The sequence below is a fragment of the Leopardus geoffroyi genome, chromosome C1 (genome assembly GCF_018350155.1).
Source record: "Leopardus geoffroyi isolate Oge1 chromosome C1, O.geoffroyi_Oge1_pat1.0, whole genome shotgun sequence".
Lineage (NCBI taxonomy): Eukaryota > Metazoa > Chordata > Mammalia > Carnivora > Felidae > Leopardus > Leopardus geoffroyi.
In genome coordinates this window covers 181,067,736-181,094,827 of record NC_059328.1, presented here as the reverse complement: position 1 = coordinate 181,094,827, position 27,092 = coordinate 181,067,736, and the positions used below count along the sequence as shown (strand labels likewise).

The 27,092-nt window shown below is 35.4% G+C and overlaps 1 pseudogene; it reads right to left on the bottom strand.

Moving 5' to 3' along the window:
• Positions 1 to 14,721: 14,721 nt before the first annotated feature.
• Positions 14,722 to 15,772, bottom strand: LOC123596865 (annotated as a pseudogene).
• Between the last annotated feature and the right edge of the window lie 11,320 nt (positions 15,773 to 27,092).

The window sequence follows — 27,092 nt, the reverse complement described above, 5'->3', positions numbered from 1 at the left end:
CAGCCACCCAGACGCCCCAGCAAAGACTCACTTTTTAATGCTATCCTCTCTATCCAAAATGAAATGAGAATTTCTTCATGTAGTTAGAAATCATTTATTCTGTGTTCACATCAACTAAGTATGTAGTTCTATTCTTGTCACTGGAAACTTAGTATAAGAAAGTTCTGAATGAACTTTCTAAAGTTAAATCTAAAGTTCTCAATGAAATTAACTTCTATCAGACCCCTCATATAATAAGTACATAATAAATAACTATATAACCTAAGCCATGTGCGTAACATGCTGTGAAGAAATTTAAAGTGGGCACAGATAAGCAGTGGCCTAATGGACAGTATTTTTTAAATAGTTCTATTGAGGTATAATTGAAAAACAAAACTTGCATCTATTTAAGGTGTGTAATTTGATGTTTTAAAATGTGTAAATTGTGAAATGAGCACCAGAATCTAGCTAATGAATATATCTATCACCTCATACAGTTATTTTCTTCTTCTTTTTTTTTTTAAATCTTTTTGGTGAGAACATTTAAGATCTATTCTTTTAGCAAATTTAAAGTATACAATATAGTATTGTTAACTGTTGTCACCATTATGCACATTAGAGCCTCCAGAACTTACTCATCTTGCATAACTGAAACTTTGTACCTTTTGACCCACATCATCCCATTTTCCCCTTCCTCAGACCCTAGCAACTACCATTCTACTCTGTTTCTAGGAGTTTGATTATTTTAGATTCCACTTATAAGTGAGTTCATGCAGTATTTGTCTTTATATGGCTGGCTTATTTGATTTAGTGTAAAGTCCTCCAGGTTCATCCGTTTTGTCACAGATGGCAGATTTCTTTTTTTTTTTTTTTTTCTTTCTTTCTTTTTAAGAAGCTGAATATCATTAGGGGCGCCTTTGTTTCACACAGCTGAGGACAACTTCCGGCCAGAGCCAGGACCTGATACAGGTGGATGGAGTGTGGGGATTCCCGGGAAGGCAAGCAGGGAACACTTGGGAGTCTGTGGGGTGTGTTGTGTGGCTTCTCCAAATGGCGTTGGGTGTGTTCGGGAGAAAGCAGGGGTCCTAGTGAAGGAGCAAGTCGAGGAAGTGCTGACACATGCTGAGTGTCTGGGCAGCTCAGAGAATGGCCAAATCAGGAGACGGCAGCTGCAACCACTTTTCCCAGAGGGATCCCGTTCTCCCGGGATCTCGCAGGATCTCAGGAGGTCAAGGGGGGTTGGCAGGGGAGTCCCACGCGGCGAGACTCCCCGGAGGAAGCCCGAAGACGCTCATCCAGGAGGAGTCTGTCTGACGTCACCCACCACACAAACGCCCATCCTTTTTGGCTCTTCACCAGGGTACAGGTACTATTTAGACCACATTTTCTCTGTCCGTTCATTCGTTAACTGACTTTTCCGTTGTCTCCTTATCTTGGTTATTATGAATAATGCTGCATGGACTATGAGAGTACAGATATTTCTCTTCAAGATCGTGATTTCGATTTCTTTGGATATATGCCCAGAAGTAAGATTGCTGCATATATAGTAGCTCTGTTTTTGATTTTTTTTTTTGAAGAACCATCATACTGTTTCCTATAATGATTATACAAATGGTTATCTTTTGTTCTTTCAGTAATAACCATTGTCACAAATGTAAAGAGATATATTATTGTAGTTTTGATTTGCATTTTCCTGATGATTAGCGATGCTGAGCACCGTTTCATATACCTCCTGGCCATATGTATGTCTTTTTCTGAGAAAAGCCCTTTCACATCCCTTGCCTGTTTTTTTATTCATTTAATTTGATTTTTTTTTTTTTGCTATTGAGTTATATATTTTGGAGATTAACCCCTTATCACATATATGGTTTGTAAATATTTTTTCCCATTTCACAAATTACCTTTTCACTTTGTTGGTTGTTCCTTTGCTGTACAGAAGCTTTTTAGTTGGATGTACTTCTACTTCTCTATTTTTACTTTTGTTGCCATGCTTTTGGTATTACATACAAAAAATTATTATAGCTGAGGCCCATGGGTGGCTCAGTCGGGTCAAGTGTCCAACTTGATTTGAGCTCAGGTCATGAACTCATAGTCATGAGATCAAGCCCTGTATCGACTCTGGGCTGGGCATAAAGATTCTCTCTCTTCCTTTCTATCTGCCCCTCTCCCTGCCCCTAAAACAAACAAAGAAACAAACAAACAAAAAACCACAACAACAACAAAAATCACTTCCAAGAGGAATGTCACAAAGCTTTTCTCCTGTTTTCTGTTTTTTCCTAGCCATCTTATGGTTTCAAGTCTTATGTTGAAGTCTTTAATCCATTTTGAGTTTATTTTGGTATGAAGTGTAAGATTCAGGTCTAATTCCATTGTTTCTGTGTAGATCTAACATCATTTATCTTCTAACATCATTTATTGAAGAGAATATCCTTTCCCTATTGTGTGTTCTTGGAACCCTTGTAGATCGGTTAACCATAAATTTGTGGATTTCTGGTCTTTGTATTCTGTTCCATTGATCTATATGCCAATTCATTTCTATACACTAACTGAATTATCTGAAAAGGAAATTAAAACAACCTCATTTACAATATTTACAAAAATAATAAAATACTTAGAAAAAACTGAGTAGGTAATATACTTGTACACTGAAAATTAAAAAAAATTGATAAAGGGAGTTAAATAAGACACATAAATGGAATGACATTCTGTTTATGGATTAAAATAATATCATTTAAAAGCCCATACTACCAAAGTGATCTACAGATTCAATGCAATCCCTATTACAATCCTAATGGCATTATTGGCAGAAATAGGCACAGTAATCCTAAAATTCATTTGGAGCTACAAAAGACCTCGAATAGCCTAAGCAGTCTTTTGCAAGAGGAAAAAAGCTAGAGGCATTATACCTCTGATTTCAAAATACGTTATGAAACTACAGTAATCAAACAGTATGGTACTGGCAAAAATAGTATTTTAAAAAGTGTTATAAAAACATGGATGGTATTTTAAAAAGCATTTTCAAGACTGATGCTTCCTTTTTTATTTTTGCCCTACCTCTCACCTCCCCCTCTTAGTGATGGTTGTAACCATTTGTGTATTTCTGAAAACAAGACCATAATAAATCTTAAAACAGAAGAGCAGAATTTTTGTCTAAATAGTAACAATAGTAATAATAGATTAGTTGCTTAGAATTAGGGAACATATGTCCCCCAACCCGATTTCCCATTTTTGTCCACCAACCCCCCAGTCTCCACTCATAGTCTTCTCCTTAATAGTGTTGAACAAAAGCTTAATCTAGTTCTAAAATGCAAATGATTTATTTCAGTGGTCAAGGAGGACTTCCCCCAACAGGGGATATTTAAACAAAACCTGAAAATGTGACAGAGCAAACAATGGAATATCTGGAGAAGAAATGTATTTGTCGGGAGGTACTAGGCTAGAAGAGGCTATAGTAACTAAAAAAATGCAGAAAACAAGACAACAAAAAAACCACCCCACAACAACAACAAAAATGAAACAACAATGACAGCGGAAAATACAAACACTGAGCACCTGCAGCTCTTAGGGTTTGGCACAAGAAATGGTTTTTAGTAAATTGCTGTGCCAGTTTGATGATGGTACAAGTTAGTTTCTTCCCTGTAATGAGACCCTTTGGAACTCAGTTTTTTTGTTTGTTTGTTTGTTTGTTTGTTTGTTTGTTTTATCTTATGGCCTCAAAAAGTAATTAAAGGCAGGGAAAGAGAGGAGAGGGGGAGGCACACTGCCTCTTTAGTGACCTAGGCCAGAAATAATACACATACTCGCCATTCTTTGAACAGAATTGTCACATGATCCCAACCTAATTTTAAGGAAGACTAGGAAATATTGGTGGCTGGTGGAGAGCATGAATGTTTTTCAGGTGTTTCAGTCATATGGAGTCACAAGTATAGTATCTTCTTATCTTTCCCACTCATTAGCTTTAAAAACCTCTATTTTGTGTTAAAGAACAAAGTGAAAACACAAGCCTTATGACCATTTATTTGTATTTGCTTGTTCATGCCCCGTGTCCCAGTGTTCAGTCTAATTCATTACTCTAGTAGCTGAACATGCAGTGAATCAAGTATTAATTTAAGACATGGATAAATCTAAAAAAATCCACTTATAGCACTTCTATCATTATCTTTTTACAGAAGTATGTATGAGGCTGGCTAATAAAATTAGATGTGTTCAGATAGTAATAATTACGAGAAGATAACTCCTTTTGGAGTTTGGGCAGTGTTGAGAAAAGTATTTGATGCCCCTGACAGGCTACTTGCCATATCAGCCAGTTTTATAGAAGATCACAAGCCCAGACAATTGATAAAGTCAGTAGGAAATATCAGGAGTTGGTTGTATATGGAATATGTGAAAAAAAATGGAGGTTGAGGATCTCTGCTGTGTGCATATAGGAAGTCGTCTAAAATGTCACAGTAGTTTTGTAATCACTTTATGTTATAAGTCTTCAACTTACTATTCATGTTATTGTTACATAAGGTTTTTTTTTCTGCAATAAAACCTAAAAGGAATGAGCTAAAAAAAAAACACATCATGTTTACTGATTTTCTACTTGTAAGACAGTTGATAATTGACACGTAAGTTAGACAAAATCTTTGTAGTTATTTAACATCCATCATGAGGACTGTGGTATTATCACTGCCATAAGATTGAGCAGACATGTATTTTACCATATTTGGAAAAAAAGGAGAAATCAGAAAGCACAAATCTACTGAAGAAACCAGCATTTTCTATCATTATTTGAAGAAAACTCTCTTAGGGACTCCTGTGCGGCTCAGTTGGTTGGGCATCTGCGTCTTGGTTTTGGCGCCTCATGATCTCACAGTTCAGTTCCTGGGGTTGATCCCTGCAGAGCTAGGCATGGAGCTTGGGATTCTCTCTCACCATTCTCTCTCTTTCTGCCTCTCCCCCACTCATGTGCCCTCTCTTTCTCTCTCTTTGAAATTAAATAAACCTAAAAAAAATAAGACTATACAGTCCTTTAAAATAACTAATATGTGCAGTGGCAGAGATGCTGTTACATATCAGTGAATGAAGCGTAGCTTTTTCTTTAGATCATATAACTTCTAAATTAGCTCATTTTTTTTAACCCAAGTTTTGTTTTGCATGTGAACTGTTTGCCACAGGATATGAACTTACTGATATTCTGGCTACACTAGCAAAGAGTGATAATTTTAGAAGTGCCAATTTTATTTTATTTTTTAAGTTTACTTATTTATTTATTTTGAGAGAGAGAGAGAGAGAGAGAGAACACGCATGCACACACACAGACAATTTCGGGAAGGGCAGAGAGCAAGAGGGAAAGAGAATCCCAAGCAGGTTCTGCACTGCCAGGGCAGAGCCCAATGGGAGGCTTGAACTCAAAAACCACAAGATCATGACCTGACCAAAGTCAGACTTTTAACCCACTCAGCCACCCAGATGTCCCTAAAGGTGGCAATTTTATTTTTTAAAAAAATTCTTTTAATGTTTATTTATTTTTGAGACAGAGAGAGACAGAGCATGAATGGGGGAAGGGCAGAGAGAGAGGGAGACACAGAATCGGAAGCAGGCTCCAGGCTCTGAGCCATCAGCCCAGAGCCTGACACGGGGCTCGAACTCACGAACCGTGAGATCGTGACCTGAGCTGAAGTCGGACGCTCAACCGACTGAGCCACCCAGGCACCCCATAAAGGTGGCAGTTTTAAAGCAGTGCTGTCAGATGCTTCAGATAGAGAACCAGAGAATTCCATTAATCTTTCACTTTTTCATACAAGTCATGCAATGAAAGTGAAGCATGTAGAAATTCTAATTGGAACATCTGGCATTAATAAGAATGTTATTATACATCTAAAAAAGTTCAATATTGAAGATAAAGTTCTATTTTTTAATCTAGTATCACTACAAATTTTGGTGGAGTAGATCATCATTTTAACTCTTCTTCCTGAGTTAACAAACCACTGGATCCTGAGTATATTAGAAATTATTTGTGGTCCGTGTGCCATATAGTATTATATTTAAAAAGGAACAAATATCCACCAATATAACTTGAAGCTAAAATTGCCAAAATTCACACATATTTTTACATACACACAGGAATTAGATATTTAGAATGTTTGTATTAAAACGTTGGTGTTGAATATACATAAATGTTTTCAGCACAGATGTAGCTGATTTCTCTTTGATAAGAAAGCTATCATCAATATTTAAAAAAATATTTAATACTTCGAGGAACTATTTTATAAATTACTTTGTAAATAATACTAAACAAATACTGCATTTCCTAAATGACATTTCCAAATTTTCTTTCATTGTATTCAGTATCAGTTGGAAAATTTTCATGAAAATATCCAAGAATGATAGGTCCCAAAACACCTGTTTTTGGTATTTTTCATGAAATTTCAATAGTTCTTAAGTCAGGTTGTCAAGTCAAAGTGATGATTCAGAACTTTTACCAGATCAAGGTTTACTAAATATTTTTTATGGGTATAAAGATCAAAGTCTCAGAAAAAGCAGAGAGAGTTCTAGAGCATCATCAGTGACTCTGATTTAAACATCTAAAGAATTATGCTGGATACCAAGTTGAGAATAGATTATCACACAAGGATCGAAGCAGAGAATCTTAACAGGCTCTGGCTGTAAGCCAGAAATGTAGGTGGCTCAGAGCAGAAAGGAAGAGATATAATATTTCCTGATGACTTGAATGTGAATCCTGTGTCCCTTCATGGCGAGCTTTACATCTTAAGAACAAGAGACATGTTCCTTTTAATGATGTTTGTAATAGTTATAGTATCTATTATTGCTTGAGTTACCAAAACAAAAAGTAATAATCTTAAAAAAACTTGAAAAATAGTGGTGCCTGGGTAGCTCAGATAGTAGAGCGTCTGACTTCAGCTCCGGTCATGATGCCACAGCTTGTGAGTTGGAGCCCCGGCATCGGGCTCTGTGCTGACAGCTTGGAGCCCAGAGCCTGCTTTAGATTCTGTGTCTCCCTCTCTCTCTCTGCCCCTTCTCTGCTTGCTCGCTCTCTCTCTCTCTCAAAAATAAATATTACAAAAATTGAAAAATATGCTATACACATGTTTTCACACGAGGAGGAAATGTACTGTTTCTTTGTATTGCAAGGAATATATGTGTGCCATATGAATATGCATAATATACCATGTAATACATACTTACAATGAAAGAATTTCCTTAAAATTTTGTCAAGAGGAAATGGGAAAAAATTGCTCAGCTATGTTACTGGACATAGAACTGGTTCTGAACTCAGGGTTAGCTACTCACCGCTTGAAAATCAGTATTTGAGAGACAATTGATGGTAGGAAAGGAAAGGTTGTTTTATTCAGGAAGCTGGCAACCTGGGAAGATGGTCGACTAACATCCTAAAGACCATCTTCCTGGCACAGGTGAAGCTGGGAGGGTTTTAAGGGAGAGGTGTGGGAAATGGTAAGAGCTACATGCAAGAGAAGTGGGTGCTCAAGCGGTTACTCCCATGTCAACATGACCCTGAACAGACTAGCTGCCATCAGTGGCAGCTGTTTTTGAATGTGGTCAGGCCTCATCTTCTGGGAGAGTCTGGCCCTTCGCTCTTCAAGACCAGTGGTCTTCAAATCTCAAGGAAGGTAGGTTTCTTCTATACACCAAGGGACCTTAGGTCTGGAAGCAAGGAGTGCATAAACTTGAATTAAGTTAACCCTCAAGACGGGTTGCAATGCTGTTACAGCTATAAACATGAAATGCTTTTGGTAAAGGAAAACATTAAAGTTTTTGTTTCTTTTTAGAAAGTATTGCTTTAGAGATATATCATTATATCAAAAAACATTTTTAAAGAAAGATAGAAAAGCTTGTGTAAATTTTTACTGAGGGAACTCAAGATATTTCTAATAGTCTACAAGTTTACTTTAAGAGGTAGTTCAATTTTTAACCACAGTGACTCACAACAATTTATAATTCAAAGGAAGAATTTCTAATCACTGAAATAGGCTTACTGTGTTTGGGCTCTTGTATAGTTTTAACTTTTGCATATTTTCTCAAATAACTTCATGAATTTAATTGTATTAATAGAAGAGTTAATCTAACATAATTAAGCAGACCTAAGAACTTTTATTAGATAGTGACATTTTTGCTTTTAACAGAAATTCATCTGTGACTAGTTGAGACCAATGGATCAAGATGACCTTAACATTGGCCCTTTATTTAATATGATAAATAAAACAAGGTGAAATTTGAATTGGGCATGTGATGATAATACATTTCACCCTGTTACTAATATTTAGTCTAAACACAGTCAATGTAATGACTTGATCTTTTAGAGAAGGTCCTATCCCACAGGTCCTGATTAATGATGGGCCCAAAATATATTACTTCTAAGTGAGATGGGCCTAAAATATATTGAAATAGAGATCTAAATTAATTATAATTTCAGTCGTCTTATGAAACTGCACTGCACTGTTGAATATGAAATAAAACCATTTTGGGGACTTAAAAGCATGGATTTTTTGTTTGGTTGTTTTGTGATGGACTAAACATAATTTAAAAAAACAAAACTTGGGAAATTGACTGAAATTCAGTTGATTTGTACCCAAGATATAAAAGATCAATTCCCATATCAGGTTTCAATGATCAGTGAGAAGCCCCCACAAAAAATGAAGTTATCTACTTTTGCCCACATTAATAGAATTGGTTTAATAACAAGGATCTGTGTCTCATCTCATTGTTAAGGGTATAAGATGCAATGCTATTTTTTTAGATTCATCTTTATCTTCAAAAGTAGTTATGCACTTCATTTAATGAATCAAATGCACAGTAAATATTCATTAAAATTTATAAATACATGTTTGAAAATAAACACTCCTGTAGGATTATATATTTCAATTAAATGTCAAGGGTATACAAGTGTGATGTGTTAGCTTTCAAAACTATTACGCTTTTGGAAAAAAATGTGTTTCCTTTTTTGTTTATCCTTAAAAATGCCATTTTCAGTAACATACGCTATCTATGACTACACAATTCTTGATATAATTTCAGAAAAACTTAAAGTGTTCTTTAGTTTTCTGTTTATAAGCCTTCATAGATGCATACAGCAAAGAGGAAAGTCAAAGGATTATTGAAATGATTGATTTAGGATTGTTTTATTTGGTCTTGAAGAATCTCAAGAAGCAATACTAAAAGTTTTTTTCCTCTTTTGGAACATTTTTATTCCTTCAAAGATTTGGGATGTGATGTTATTTTAACCAATGTTAATAAAATATATTTGGCTTCAGCATAGGGAAGGAAGAAAGATAAAAAAAAAAAAAAACAACTGTGTGTGTGTGTGTGTGTGTGTGTGTGTGTGTGTGTGTGTGTGTAACATCTGTCTGTTTAAAAGTAAGATAAGCTACACTGGATGCATAGCTTATTTTGCTACTATTGTCATACACATATTTTGTTATTTCCGCTTGTAAGGGATACTGTCCTAGAATAGTATATGTTTAGTGACATAAGAATAAATACATGTGTTCTGTTTTATCATATCAAATAAGATTTTCATGTTACAGTTTTTCCCTCCTACTCATAATGAATTATTCATTGAGCTAGGCCTGTTTTCCTTGAAAAGTTAATAATATAACTAAAGAAAAAACCAGAAGACTGCCTATTTTTGTGTTAAAATCTTAAATTCCACTTAAAAGTTTTATACATAAGAAGGACACATCAAACATACAGTTTAGTTACTGTGGTATAAAGAGAAGTCTAAATACTTTTATCTTCTCTGTTCAAAATTGAAATATCTAAAACCACAACACCTACATTTTAATTATGTTATCTGCTTATTATCTAAGATGTGTCCAAGTAAATTAACTTAAGAGATCATATAATTATCAAATACAAATGAAGGCTTTCATTAATATGTAGAGTTTGCAAAATATTCTAGAAATACTTTTTATATTACAGTATGGTTTTGCTGTTAAAATAAGCATTCTGCTTTTATAATAATGAAGTCTCATTCAAAAGAGCTTCATTTTAACTAAAATTTCTTCCCTTTATTCTGCCTGTAATGCTAAAAAATGTGTTATTTCTTTCTGTGAAAATTGATGTTTAAAATATTGGTAACTTTCACTAGATGTTCAGCAACAAACACTCAGGACTAACCAATCAAGTATTTAAATTCAAATACTTAAAGCACCCAGGCTTATAAAAAGTACAAAGAGTATAAAGATTTTCAGTCTTTAATTTAAAATGACTTTCCCTGTGAAAATTTTCAGAGCCATCATACCTTAACATGTCAGATTTGCTCTACCAGTAACTTCCATTTACGTAGAGCAGCATAGATTTTTGGTAAATATATAATAACAGTGATTTTCACGGATCTTATTTTGTTTGCTTTAAAGCATTTACGGACAGTAATAAAAGGCCCACCAGAGTGCATTAGGGTTGTTTAATGTGTTTTGGAAAATGATATCTAAAGTACAGACCCCTATCGGCTTACTGCAAAGTGATAGGAACACCCCGATGATGCCCTGTGATTACCCACAAGTAGAACCCTGCAGAAAGTATAGAGCTTTCTTTCCACTCAGGCCAACTCTTATCACAAAATTGTACCAAGATTCTCCCTTCAAGGACTGATTTATGGTAAATTTTGTTCAGGCATAGCCTAGGTTGGTGTTTCTGAGTAAATAAATTAGTTTTGTTGTTGTTGTTGTTGTTGTTGTTGTTGTTGTTGTTACTAAAGGAAACAGTGAGTCTGTTATTTAAAAAGTGGCATACTGCTGGTTTCATCCTCATTCTTCCTGGAGTTTGTGTTTGTAAGCCAACAACTATCTTTTATTTTTGTTGCCTGAGGAAATTTATACTACCTTTCTGTTTTTGTACGTATTCATACTAACATCACATTATGAAACAGTGGACGTTTTTCAACTGATTATCTATTATGTCCCTAAAGCAACTTTAAAAGATAGTCGTTTTGTCTTGTCAGTAGGTCTCTGATCATTTCCCCACAAACACTGTTTAAAAGCACTCAAGGGATTTGATATATATTACATTTTTAAAAAAGTAAACCAGAGTATTAAAGAAAAAAGCCTGTATGTATTGCTTCCAAATAAAGGCCAGATTGGATGGAAGTAAAGAGTTCTGAACAGGAATCAAGGTCTGACCTGGAAAACATTGTGATCTATCTCAGGCAGACTAATATATTCCCTGGATTAAGAGGAGCATCTGAAAGTTTAGACAGGAGTATGACCTTTAAGTTTCCTTTTAGCTCTAAGAGTCTGCAATATTCTGTATAAAACTTCAGCCGGAAGAGTGGTTGAGAATAAACTATGGCAGATGAGCCTGTCTTGGATTCTTCAAGGAATTGGAGCCATCCATTTGTGAAAGCAATGGGATATGCTAAGGAAATCTTAGGCCAGCTGACAACTAGTGAATCATTCAAGGTCACGTCACATTACCTTTATCTTCTAGCGGTCTCATGTGTGGGTTCTAGGAGAGCAAGCAGGGTGCGTGGTAAGTCCAGGCCCAGAAGGAGGGCACTGCCACCTCTCCAGCATGCTGTTGGCTAAAGCAAATCACAAGGCTGGCCCAACTCAGAGGTGGGGAAAGGCTTGCTGGATGAAGTTGCAAAGTCACACTGAAAAGGGCATTACTACAGGAAGGGGCAAAGAATAGAAAGGAATTTCTATTAATTCAACCCAACATCCATGTAGAGAATATACTTTCTTTATTCACTTGACTTTCCATTTGATCAATTTCCATTGATTTACAAACATCCCACTGAAAATTTCATTGATTCCTTTTGGATTCCCTCCTTAAAAAAATTCCTTGGCAAGAGTTCAAGAAAGCAAATAGAATCTATCATAAATTTTAAAAGATTTCATATTATAGATAATGCTTTACCTAAGTTTAAAGTATTTTTTAAAGTATCTGAGGTTTGTTCTTTGTGTTTGACCTGGTCTTTTGTTCTACATTTGACATTTTTGTTTCTAAATTTTAAATTTCTAATATCATACCTAATTGTGAAGTTTTGTTTTTTTCTCATTTATCTCTTTTTGGCTCTCTGCAACTGATCAGTCTGATAATTTGTATCTTTCTTTAATTCTAAGTGACAGCCAGTCATTATTTCTTCAAGTGTTTCTCCTTCTTATTTAATTTTTTCCTGTCCACCTAGAACTCCCATAGATCTTACATTTTGCTTTATGCTTTCCATATCTTTATGAATTTTAGATGAGTTTTGAAATAGAGCATTTACCAATCTTTGAGTTGGCTAATATATACATAAATGTATATTACGTAAATATATAATATATATAAATATATATAATATATAAATATATAATATATTATATAAATATAAATATATAAAATACTTGTTCTCTAATATAATATATATTTTAAATTACATATATAATATATTCTCTCTGTCTAATATAATATACATATCATATATAGATTATATATATGCTCTCTCTATATGCTTATATATATATGTACACACACACACACATACATACACTCTAAGCTCTTTGTTATGCACACTTTGAGTTCTTGTTCTGGGTCATTTATTTCTTCTGTTTTCTCTGATTTACGTCTTTTAGGTTTGGGTTTGTTTTTATAACTCTTGAATTCCTGACAGATTTTATAGATTTTCCTGTTCATACCTGAAAAATTATTAGACGGTGTGCCTGGGATATGAGGGCTTTGACCCACCTGATGAATTAAGGAGGATGAAACCCTCCAGGTCAGGTAAACTTTCATGTTGCAATCTGGGTTCAAACCTTCTGACCTTAGGAAACCTCCCATTACTTCCCCTAAGCATTGTTTTTTTTCCACAAATTATCTCCTCCCGTTGAGCTACTCTATACTGTGGGGGAAGAAAGGGAAATGCCAGGGTCTGACAAGATGAACTGCACATGGTTACAATGCTTCTCAACCCAGCTTCATCCCAACTTCCCAATGTTCCAATACCTTCAGAGGCTGTGGCTGGAATTACTCTTACTTACTCCATTTGTAACTGGACCAGGTAATCATGCCCCGAGGGCAGGAGTGAGAGGGAGGAGCACAGCTGGAAAGCTGTCTTACCATTTCTATATTCATGATGCCTTGTCCTCTGCTTCCCTAGGTTGTAATTTACCTGCCCCACACCCCACATATACACAGAGATCTTGCAAGATTCTGTCTTCTAGAAGGTTTCCCAAGGTTGCAGTATTGTTGTTGGCTGTGTATATTTTATAGTTTGTTTTTTGGCTCTGAAGTCTGTTACCCTCCTCCTCCTTCCATGCTTTCTCCAAGGGTGAAGTTTGAGAGGAGCCAGCAGCTCTTTCTTTTATGACATTCTGCTTAGAGGCAACTTCTAAATAATTGTGATTGTCCCCATCATAAAATGAGGGCAGTTTTTAATAACAATTTAAATTTCCTTCTCCAGAAATATACACACACACACACACACACACACACACATACATACTCGATATGTATATATATATTTGAGATATATATATGATATATGTATATATATCTGTTGCTTATGATAAAAATAACATTTATTGGCTTTTCCAAAGCTTGCTTAAGGGCAGCCCCACAGCACAGTCCAATTTATCAAACTTTAATATTAAGAATATACATCCCCTGGTCTGGAGGAGGGCACAGAAGTGTGCAATTTAAAAATTATCCTGGATGATTCTCATTTACTTGGTCTACATCTCATACTGTCAAATAATTGCTAAGGGCAGTCTCAACTCAGTGAGTAAAGCACAGTAGAAGCCAATAGATGTGTTAGGAACCTCCTATCCCCCTTCAAGGAAGTAACCTAACTTGTTAAAAATTGTATGCCCTTTAGGCAAGAATGAAGAACATTTTGTAGGAGACTACTTTACAAAGGAATTTCTTAGACATATTTATTCTAGTTATCTCTCGTATTACTGATTATCTATGTTAAATATACTACCAAAAACATTCCAAAAACAGGTTTATCTGGTCCTGAAGGATTTTGTGCCATGCAGGTAGTGTGGATTCAGGCCATCAGTCTGTGTAAGGGTTGGTTGAGTCTCTCAGTGGAGACATTTTCCTCCTTTACTCAGAAACAAGGTGTGAGCAAATGCATTTCTTTATTGCCTACTTTTGTGGGGTTAACTTTTATAGATTGTTTGTTCACTGAGTGTGTTGTCATTTTGGGGACATGGGCTTATGCAGATATCTCTCATCTGACCATCTTCTCAGCACACGCCCAAGGCTTTGCATCAGTTATCCAAGATGACATTAATTGCAGCTTGAATTTACATAAATTTTCAGAACACTCAAGATAGTCTATATATCACGATTTGTGTTTATGTTTCTTAGCGTTTCTTTCTTTCTTTTTTTTTTTTTTTTTTTTCCTTTTGGCTTTTTGGAAGGGTTCCTTTACTTCTGAGGCAGCTTTTTGTTTTGGTTTCTTCTATTTCATTTTTTTTTTTTTTTTTAGTTTTAAGCTGTATATTTTGAGGTATAAATTTTCTTGTAATTATTTCACAAAATCAGTTTCTGCTTTCTAAATGTCCACTTGCAATCCCGTAGAACCTTATTCATAATTTTATCTAATAAACTTTAGCACTTCATAGTTCAACCATTTGTTTTATTTTTGTATTTAAAATTCTTTTTGTCTGGATATATGACAAGGTAGTGCTCCCCAAGGCCCTCCCCTTCTTTAGGGTGTCTGGGATGAAAACTATGTTCATCCCAGAGGTTGAGAGACTCTCATTGTGTTGGGGATGAGGTGGGGCAAGGATTCCTCAGCAGCTGAGGGCCTCTCTCTTCCTATTGCTCTTGCTGGAGCTGGTGGTCCATGGGGCTGTTACTCCTTGGAGGCCATGTAAACCATAAGGTCCACACCCAGTTGCTGTAGACAAATTTATTGTCCTACCAGGAAGTCAGCTTGACCCAGTAGTCAATGAGAACAATGACAACCCTGGTATCAAAGGTAGAAGAGTGGGTGTCACTATTAAAGTCACAGGAGACATCCCGGTCCTTAGTGTAGCCAAGGTTGCCCTTGAGGGGCCCTCCGATGTCTGCTTCATCACCTTCTTAATGTCATTGTATTTAGTGGCTTTCTTCAGGTGGCTAGTCAGATCCATGGCTGACATAGTAGGAGTGGGAACATGGAAGGCCATGCCAGGGAGCTTCCCATTCAGCTCAGGGATGAACTTGCCTTGGTGACGCCACTAGAAGCAGGGATGATGTTCTGGGAGGCCCCTTGACCATCATGCCACAGCTTCCAAAAAAGGCTGTCCACAGTCCTCTGGGTGACAATGATGGCATGGATTATGGTCATGATTCCCTCCATGATACCAAAGTTGTTATCAATGGTGTTGGCCACAGGGACCAAGCAGGTGGGGGTACAGGAGGCATTGCTGACAATCTTGAGGGAATTGTCATATTTCTGATGGTTCATACCATCACAAACATGGGGACATCAACAGAAGGGTCAGACATAATGGCCCTCTTGGCTCCATCCTTCAAGTGAGTCCTAGCCTTCTTTGTGGTGGTAAAGACCCCAGTGAACTCCACAACATACTCAGCACCAAGAGCACCCCATTGATGCTAGTGGGATCTTGCTTATGGAAGATAGAGATGGGCTTTCCATTGATGACAAATTTCCCTTTCTCAGCCTTGACTGTGCTTTTGAATATGCCATGGATGGGATCCTACTGGAACATGTAGACCATGTATTTGAGGTCAACAAAGGGGTCATCGATGGCTATAATACACACTTTTCCAGAGTTGAAAGCAGCCCTGATGACGAAATCTGGCCAAATCAGTTTACTCCAACCTTCACCATTGTATCTGGGGACGTGCTGGTACTGCACCAGAAGATGCGACTGTCTGTTGCATGGGGAGGAGTTCAACCATTTGTTTTTAGATCCATATTGAACTAACTGACATTTTTTCTCATTTATTTATTTTAATATTTTAGCAAAGCGCTTGGTATATATTCGGTTCACAGTTACAAGTATTACATAAGAATGAACCATCATTCAGATGAAACCAATAGAATTCTTTCCTTCATAGTACCATCCTATGGAATAGAATTAGGACCCAAAAATATCCGGACACATTCAGAATCTATATAACAAACCAAATAAAAAAGAAAAAAAAAATTTATCTCATTGAAATCTTCTATCCGGTTTCATACATTTGATCATTTTGTAATTTAAATTTAGTATATACATGTATACATGTATGTATATTTATTTTATGTATATGTGTATACATACTTATGTATAAATATATGCTTATATACATCCCTATGTATACACACACACACATATATTGATGGTAAGAACTAACTTTATGTACAGAATGTACTATAGCACTGTGTGTAAGAGTGTTTCATTAACAAATAGAATATAATTCAATGCATTAAGAAACTTGCTTTTTCTCCCCTGTATCATATATGTTAGTTATACTACTTAGTCTTAGTCTTAGCATTTTTTCCAAACAACATCAGGCCTCTTTTTTATTTCTTTTTTTGATTGAATGCCATTTAATGTCTTCTCTCCCTCCTTGTAGAATATATGAGAGAAAAACAGTAACAAAACATGGAGCTTACATTCAAGTGGGAAAAAAACACCAAATTTTGCTTCTATTTGTATTTGCCTGATGATCTAGGCATGCAGTGCCTCTAGATAGCAGTTCTCAGCAGTAGTAAATAGAACATTGGCTCCAAACAAATTATCAAGGAATAAAGAGCTGCTCTAAATACATTTCTCAGCTCTACATAATAAAGTTGTGATCAGTAAAATGATAGTTTGAATCCTAGAACTACAATCTATCTGAGCATTCACCTCTTAAATTATTTTCTTCTTCCAATGCCCACTTAACAAAACTCAAACTTATGTGAGTATATTATCAAATATAAGTACACAATTCTTTTGGAACACTTTTGCTTATCTCCTTATTTTGCTCTATACTAGTAGATTTATTCTCACTACTTGTACGTACCCTTATATCCATGCTGCTAATATCCTATTTTTTTTAATTTTTTTTCAACGTTTATTTATTTTTGGGGGGACAGAGAGAGACAGAGCATGAATGGGGGAGGGGCAGAGAGAGAGGGAGACACAGAATCAGAAACAGGCTCCAGGCTCTGAGCCATCAGCCCAGAGCCTGACGCGGGGCTCGAACTCACGGACCGCGAGATCGTGACCTGGCTGAAGTCGGACGCTCAACCGACTGCGCCACCCAGGCGCCCCATCCTATTTTTTTTTTTTATTTAACGCTTGGTGTCACTCAAGACTGTTCCCTTGACTTTCCTCTATATCTAAGAAGGAGATATTTCTTTAGGTTTACTAAGTTTAAGGACATTTTATTTGCCATGTTTAGTGGACAGAGCTTTCACATAGTGTGGATAAATGATGGTAGTCTTTGTTACTATTATTTCTCTTTTTTTCCCCCATATTCCCTTACCCTCTACCCACATACCCTATCACCACTTTGGTAAGTGGTGTTGCTTCAAGATAGAAGGGAAGGAAGTGTTGCTTGCTTTCTCGGAGTTGAGGGATGAGCCACTGACTGTTTTCCCCTGTTCTTATGTGTTAGGTCCTTTTTCTCCCAGAAGCCTAGATAGCCATAACTGAAAATTTCTCTTATGGGAGAGCTAAGGAATCCATCTTTTTAATTCCTTCTCTGCCTTTTTTTTACTGCATATTTAAGACTAGGCTTTGTTTTAGTCTTCCTGGCCAGGTAGCTCTACACAATCTAGAAAACATTATTTCTTGATTACAGGATGTCTCTCCCTTACTTCCTCTCTCTCTCTCTCTTTTTTTTTTTTTTAAGTATAGACTGTTTCTCAAAGCAGAATGATAAAAACCAAAACTTTGACTCTACCTTGGTAATACACGTATGTTTTTGACAGCTTTGATTCAAATTTAGAGCATTACCTACATAGGAAAAAAGGAAGTCCTTTGCTATAATTCTACACATAGACTAGAGTAAAACCTAATTTACTAATAAGATTTTTTTTCCTTTATTTTGCCAGCCATCATACTGAATATATACATTCTCTCAGAGACTCCTTAGGTTAAATTTTCTGTGTTAAAATTTGAGTACACCTAGTCAAAATATTAATATAATTTTAATTTTATTTTACTAGCATCTCCTATAGGATTTAAACATGTAGATAGAGATACCCCAGTGAACTTCCTAAATTAGTCATGGAAGGAAGGGGTGATAGAATGTGAAGATGGGGAACCTGAGCCTCCCATACAGTTCGTGACATGCAGAGATCCTGATCCTTCATCATGCCCTCGCGAAAGGCTGTGGATTCTTTAAGGAAGAGACTATATATTATTCCTTTTTCTTAATAACCTGGCATGGTAGCTACTGTCTAATATATGCCAAATAAATTAATGAACACATGCATTAGTATACATCTAATTTATTTCTGCCTAGATGCTTGGCTTACAAGACCAGATTTGAAGTGATCACTGATTACCTTTCTATCCTCAGTCCCCAGTCTCTGTTGTTCTTACCATTATTCATTGCATTTTAGCCACATTCAACTAGGGATAAAAATGCTTCCTTCTACCATTTTGAACTTGAACTGCCTCCTCTGCTTGAAATACATTGTTGCCAAATCTTCACATGCTATTTACCTTCTCAACATTTAGGCCTCAGCTAAAGTACCACCCAATTTAAAGAGGCCTTCTCATATATGCCTATCTAAGGTAGAACTCCTTCACTGAAACCTGGTTGTTCTAGTTCATCCATTACATAGTTTTGTTTTTTCATCTCATCTCACTTATTAACACCTATAACAATTTTAGTTAAAATATTTGTTTATGATTGCACTAGGACAGAAGCATTTTATTTTTTCTCAAACTTTATCCTTAAGATGCTGACACACAGAAGATACTCTATAAACACTCCTTGAATATTTGAGTTAGTGAATAAGTGTGTGTGTGTGTGTGTGTGTGTGTGTGTGTACCATGGTATGCTGGGAAATGTTTAACAAATGTCTTTCTAATAAAGTTCTGCCTGATTTGTAGCATTTGCTGATTTCCACAGGATAGATAAACACTCCCACCATGGCCAATCTCAAGGTACCAAAGTCATGTCACTGAATTTGGAATTGGAAAAATATGTACCCAGTTTCCCCTTTTAATCCTGTGCTAGCCAGCTAGAGCTGGCTCCAACACACCAAAATTATTTTATTCTATTGCATAGATGCTTGTTAACAGATATTAGGGTGTGTAGCCTTTAAATGTTCCCAAATCTGTAACCTAAATTCCCCGATCTATTTGCTGCCATGCTGCCAGTTCACTAGACCTGCTGATAACATGTGCTCATTTGGTTGTTAATTTCCCATCTGCATGTCCTTTCCTTCTCTCTGTGTCAAATGCCTACTGATACTCTAAGATGAAACTCGAAAGTAGCTTGTATTTCATAGTTTCCATCAAAAATAATCCTTTTATACTCAAATAACTGTTTTATTGACCTATGTGTTTCTATTCCTCATTTAGTTATGTGTTACAGTAAGGCATGTGGGTGTCCCTGGTGGGACTATAGCTGGTTGTGGACAGAGGATATATTACCCTCATCAGTACATCACTAACATTTAGTAGAATGCCTAACATAAGGAAATCAATAAGTGTTTGTGTAATTTAATGGAGCTTTAATAGTTTAGTAGATTTCAAGTGAAGTGACAGTTCTCAAAAATGAAAATAACACTAGTTCACATCCCTTCTCAATAAGAAAGCATATTTTTTTTACCACCTTATGTTTTCTGCTTAATAGTAAATTAGGATGTACAGCTCCTCAACAAGTTGGAGAGGCATAAATTATTCTTAAGAGTAAGAGGCGGTTAATCAGAGGGGAGAGAGATCGGGAGATAGGTTAAATGATGGGGTCTAAGAAGTACACTTGTTATGATGAGCACAGGGTGATGTATGGAAGTGTTGACTATATTGTACACTTGAAACTAATATAACACTGCATGTTAACTATCTGGAATTTAAATCCAAACTTGAAAATAAGAGTTAGGATGGTATGTCGTCAACAAAACAGTAAAAAAAAAAAAAAAAAAAAAAAAACCTAAGTGAAAGAAACATGCACACTCCTATCTTGCAAATCCTCCACTTAAACTACCCAACATGATTTTAAAATGTAGCCGTTGAAAAATGGTCCATTATAATCACAATATACATTTTTAAAGTAATATTACTTATGGAATATGATTCATAGTTTTACTTAAAAAAGAGCTTCAATCCTTAAAATATCCCAGCCCACTTAGGATTCTCTGTGTAGGGTTCTACAATCAGAGCCAGACAACAAGAAACTTTAATCTTTGTTTCCACTGAAACTTTGTAGATAGTGATAACATGTATTATTTATCAGGATTACATTTTTCTTAGGTCAATTAGCCATATATCATCATAGTACAATCCCAGCAAACCACATTATCAAGATTTTTATAAAGAAAAAAAAGGAGAATAATGATTTTTAAGAGAACTAAAAGTCAGTGCTGTGTAAAGGACATCATAGGAAACTCACTAATGAGAACTATAGGAAATACATCAGATTTTATTAATCATTCTCGGTTTACAATAAAGTGAGTATATATAGCTTCTCAAGTGATAAAAGATTCACAAAAAACACTTCAGCTATAAACAGTATTTAGTGTATGATTATTTAAAAGAACATGTAGTTTACTAACGTCCTCTGAATTCATTTTTTCATTGCTATATAACAGATTTACCACACATTTAGCAGCCTAAAACAACACATTATCCTACATTTCCTGTGGTCAGAATTCCAATCAAGATTTAATTAAGTCTTGAGTTCTTGGTCTCACAAGGCTGGAATCATCGTATTGATCAGCTTGTGTTCGCATTTGGAGGCTGTACAGGGGAGAAATTCACTTGCAAGTTCGTTCCATTGGCAGAACTCATTTCCTTGTAGTTGTATGTCCAAAAGTCTGTCTTCTTACTGTCTATTGGCTAGAGGCCACTCTGAGCCCCTAGATGCATTGTACGGTTATTCCTCTGCCACGCGCACTGCTATCTCCTCCAGGCAGCATACAGTATGGCAGTTTGGTTTTTTCAAACAGAAAGCAGAAGAGTGTCTCCAGTGGACAGACACAGACACACACACACACACACACACACACACACACGACACATGTATATGAATCTCATACTATCATCTTCACCATATAACGTAACCTAATCAGAGCAGTGACATCTCTGCACTTTTGCCATGTTCTGTTTGGCTTGAGACAAGTCATTAGAACCACCCACACTCAAAACGAGGGAATTCTACAAGGTTGTCAATCACTGGGAGTTAACTTGTGATGTTTGTGCCATTCTCACAGTACAACAATAGCCTGTTTCCCCCACATGGAGGGAAGTGAGTGCTGAATTTTGGTAGAATAAAAACAGATTTTCTATAACAAATATATTTTCATGGTCGATAGTTTTACATTATAGATAGTTTCAAACTGTCTCAATCTTCCCCATTGAACAAAAAGCTCAGAGTTCATTTTTGTCAAACTCTGAAGGGGCATATTTTGTTTCATTCTATGAAGGAAAATAAAATGGAGACATTTTCTGACATTTTATTTACTGGAAAAATAAAAGTAAAATCTTACCAATTAAATTATTGAGAAAAATGGATGTCAATTTTTTCTGGACTTAAAAAGTACTTTCTTTTTTTGGTCCCCTAAATGAGGCCATCAGTATAATACAAAGGGCTATGTTTGGCAATAAAACATATGATGACCCAGTGGCTTATGTGAGATGTTTAATGGCATATTTTCTAAACGATATGATATCCTACATTGATCAATTTCTCAGTGGCATCACTTTATTTAACCTTGCTAATTTCAGTGAGATCTATCAGGCACCATACCTATTGCTTTAACATTCTTCTTCTTTTTTTTTTTTTTCTTTTCTGTCTTTTTATTCCAGTGTTTTGTGTTCCCTCTGCACTCTCACTATTTCTGTCCCATGTATCAATACCATGCATTAGCAATTTTCTTGAATAAGGCAGAGCACACTGTGAGTTTCAGCATTTATATTAACTGCTCTTTTTGGTTGGTGTTTATTTCAATCTCAATGCTCATGTGAGGTATAGAGGTGAGAAAAAAAAAAACAACAAAAAAATGATAGCACTTTCCTTCAACTAACAACATGCAGTAGAGATTCAAGATAATTGAAACAGATAGACACAATAAAGCAATTAAATTTTTACTTCTTTTTTTTAATTTAGCTTCTGGCACTCAACTAATACAAATCCTACACAAGACAAGGTAGAATAGGGCCTGGGATAAAGAAGATTGAGAAAACTTTGCAACAATAAAACTAAATCTAATTTTATTTTTATTTGACTTTCAACCAAGAGACCCAGTGTTGAAATCAAAACAAACCCTAAGGCTTGTACGTGCCAGTATCCAGTGTACTCAACAAACCAGCAACTTTCAGTATTATATTGAATAAACAACTTCGTGTCTGATGGAGAAAATAAAGCAAAAACTTGGAACAAATTCGGTTCAAATTTGGATTACAAATGTTGATTGTATACAAGGGAAAACAGCAACAAAATAAAAACTAAAATTAAACTAGCAGACCAGTAGAGCAACTAAGCTACTTTTGGTTGTGAGGATAAATCATAAATGTATTAAATTTATATATGGATTTTAATTTATTATATGATTTCGTGAACTGGGAGAATTCCTTTCCAAATTAATTTGACAGGATAGAATTGCATGAACTTATTTTCAGATAGTATTTGTTGGTATAACTTACTATTGTTGTTGGTATAACTTACTTTTTTCATGATATTAGCATATATACATTTTCCACAGTTTTTTTTTTCATTAATGTTCTAATAGTATCAGCCCACATCCTGAAGTCCGTCATAGATTTGTATAAATCCAACATGGTTACCACTGTGAACATCATATAGAATCCCACTTAGGTTCAGAATACATATTCTTAGTTTTGAAGACTATATGTGTATACACATCATCGTATCTGTGAAATTAAAAGAAATTTTAATTTCAAAAAGTGTGAATTAAATTACTGGTATTTGAAGTTAATTTTCCAGAGTTTAGGATGTCAAATTAATGAAAAAAGTACAAAAAGAATTAAGTACAACAAATATAAGTGCAAAGCAATTTATTTAGGAAAAATAAAGAAGCAAAAAAAATGACAAGGTCCAATTAACATCTCAAATTTAATGTATTCAAAAATGAACTTATGATCTTTTCCTCTAAATTTGATCTTCCTCTCCTCTAAATTTGATCCTCCCATAATACTCCCAGTCACTGTAAATGACATTTCCACTTTTCACGTGTCTCAGACTAGAAATCTGGGTGTCATCATTTACATTTTCCTCACGCATACTGCCTGCGCCCAACCTATCACCAAATTGTGCTATTTTGTTTTTATTCTGCTGGTATCTCACGTGGTCTTTTTCCCCATTGTCTCTGTTATTACATTATCCCTAACTGTCATCATTTCTTATCTCTATTAATTTACTAACCTGACAATATCTTTATCAACCTTTCCTCTTACATTCCTCAGATCTTTATTATTGTAACCAGAGTCAGTGGTGTTGTAATGGTGTTGTATGGAGACACGTGGTAGCTAGATTTGTGAGGAGCACAGCATAATACATAGAGTTGGCCAATCACTATGTTGTACACCTGAAAGTAATGTAAAATTGTGTGTCAACTTCAATACTTCAAAAATAATAAAAAAATGTATTATTTTTGGTTTTAAAATCCTTCAGTTGGTTTTATAATAAACAAAGGGTGATATTATGAATCCTAAACATCACTGATACATTTCTGTAGGTCCTTGTCCTTGAGTATCTCCCCACTTTTTTCAGGCCACATTAATTTTGTTCACTTTGTCTTGATCACACCGTCACTGCCACATATATCTTACTGCCTTCTCTGTTTCAGCCTCATCACATGGTGTATTCTTAGCCATCTTCTGACCACATGTCTGATCAAATGACACTTTATTCTTGACCCTATTGTAGACCATTTCCTGTTGTGACTTTGCATGTCACATTGCTCTGAGTAATTTTGGTTTATACCATTTTTACTCTAATGTTATGATTATTAACTCTTGCCATTATCTCCCTCCAGATACTAAGGAGGAGAAACTCAGAAGATTTTTTTGTTCCTTTCTCCATTCCCAGTTACCTGGCACTGGGCTACTTTATAATAGGCAAAGAAAATTATTGTTGCCTAAAGATTTAGTATTCAAATAATGTTGCAGTTCTCTAGTGTGGTACGTTTTGCTACACTAGAGAACTGGAGAGAGATAACAGAGGAGTCATTGAAATTTAAAGCTGGAATAAATCTTAAAGTCTCCTACGTCATTCTTTTGTTACCAGCCAAGACTCAGAATAAAAGGCTTGTTTGATATCACGCCATTAGTTAATGTCAGAGCACGGACAAGGAGTGAGGTCTTCCATCTTCTAGTCTAGTGTCTGTGCTATTGGTATTTTGGGTCTTGTTACCATGACTGTAAAAATGTCTTTTAATAATGGGGTATCACTTTTATGTCTACAGGTCACTTATTCAAGTAAGAAACTACTCTTTGATTTCCAAAATATCACGAAATGCACATTTTTCTACATTTCTGACTCTGTTATTTTCTACTTGTTCCTTAAATATAGCTGTTATTCACAGTTCTGCTTCTGTTCTCCTGCACTTTTCCTGTTTTGTAACAATTCAGGATAATTCCATATACTTCAAATATTTCAACTACTGTGTATGATAGTTGAACCAACATTTAAATCCCAAGGTGATCGATTTTCGTTGTCTTCATAAATCAAATAACTATCTACTGGATATTTCTAGTAGTAAAAGTTGGAAATAGTAGTAGTTGGAGGTCTCATAAACAAAATAAGAATCATCATATACTCTCGAAACCAGTCTTCTCCAGTCTGAGACTTGATGTACAGTATTGTCATTCTTCTGCATGCCAAAGCCTTTAACAAGTGAGAAGTCACTCCTTGAGAAGAGAAGTCTCTGCTTCACCCCAGTCAACTTGTCACCAGCTATTGTGGGCTATCTCACTTAAATATTTCCAGGTTCTGCCTCCTCCTCTTTATCCCTATTGGCCTGGCCATACTTCTGTTGTTCCACTTCTCTAGACTATTGCGTTAAATTTAACTGGTCAACTAGTTATGTCTTTTTAAAGTCATACTTAATGGCATGTCCAGGTTCTTTTTAAGCTAAAAGTTTGTTATGGTGTTTTTCTTAAATGTTTCAACAGCAAATATTTCACCTGTCTTTAGAATAAAATGCAAACATTTTAGAGTATTTCTTATGATTCTTGGTCACAAGAGACAAAACCCAACTCAAATTAATTTTAACAACAGCAAAAAGAAATTTATTGCTTCATGGAATCTAAGGAAGGAGTCAAAAAACTATCAGAGAGGCAAAGGTAAATCTGGACATAAGATATAACTAAACACAGGGACTCAACGCCATTGAGATAGTCTCTCCTTTTTTGTTTTCTAAATTTCCCTAAACATTAGCATAATTCTGCTGTACTTGTAATCAGTTCTTTGAAGTGAAAGAGAACATTAGTTATAGACGGGACCTCAGATGTACTTGAAATAACATCTTTTCTTACAATTGAGGTTCTAATGTCCAGTTTTCCAGAACGTTTTTTGCTTAAATAATAATAACAAAAAGGAGGGTGATTAGGACCAAAGAAAGGGAATAATAAGAAAATAAATCCTTCAAACTACTGAAATTCAAATATAAATCCAGAGTTCTTAAGTAAGGACTTATTAAATTTAGCCTGTGTATGTACATATTATTGCCCTACTTCAATCATATTACAAAGTTTGAACTTTATTTTCTCTTTAATAATATAAAGTGACTTGCAAGGAAAGCTGCAAACATCTTTCAGGGAAAGAAAATAAATTGTGGCTTCAGAAAATATTTACAGTACAATGTTGTTCCTGCAGTTTTGTTCAATGAAAAACCACTGTGTTGCTGTTGTTCAAAATGTGAAACCAGATTTTTTCCTACTGTTGTTTTGTTAGCAGAGTCACGCAACTGACAGTAGCATCCAAAAGAAAGTAGTGTTTCTCAATACTCCTTAATTTCCATATGTGGCCACAGAACTTAGCACAGTATGCATCTGAATCTAATTTGCTTCCATTCTTATTCGTACATAAAATATACAGTTTCTAAATTGGTTTAATGGAAGCAATTATCAGAACAATATTCACTAGAAGTTCTGTGTGTGAGAAAACCCCATAAAAATAGAACATACATTTTCTAGATAGACTTGAGTAACCATCTTAGCTCAAGAAGTAAGCAGATCAGTACTATGTGACTGAACATCCTTGTTAATCTATCCTGAATTCGATATGTTTTATTAGAATCTAAACTCCTTGGGGATTTCTGGAACATAGTTTTAATACTACATTCTCATTGCCACAAGTAAGAAATTGCCTATCATTTCACATGGTTAGTACTTACTGTGTGAATACTTTACAAAATAAACTGATAAGTATTTAAGTTATATCAAGGAGGGCTATTCTTTTCCATAAATCAAATTTACAACAAGTCAGTATTGATCTAGGAATTGAAGGGCGTGAAGGGTCAAGAGTCCACAGCAAGTGGGCCATGCATATTTGAATGGCATGTGCATCACACAGTCTCTGGGTCTAAAGGGTTTGCATTTCCCAGTAATGGCTGAATGTCTAAGATAGAATAGCTGATTTTTGAGTGTCAGTTTTATCTATTTCAGTAACACTGGTTTTTCCCAAATAAATGGAACATCCTTCCTACTCTCTTTTCATGCCAAATTTATACCCATATTTGTTGTCCTTTTAACTTGAATCTTATAGCTCATGGCTTTCAGAGCAAAGCAGTCATGCTAAATTTTTATTCTAGAAGGATAAGGATAGAGATATGTACAGTGCTTATTGAAAGAAAGTATTAAATATAGATAGAACGTTGAGAATTAAAAGAGCCTCCTGAAGCTCTTATGTTGCTTGAAATATGAAAAAGAGGAATGGATAGTAAGAGGGTTGGTAAAGTAAAACATCAACAAAAGGAGAAGGATTCATATGTGCATTCCTATTTGTTGATTTCTCATTTGTGCAATATAGGGATGCTA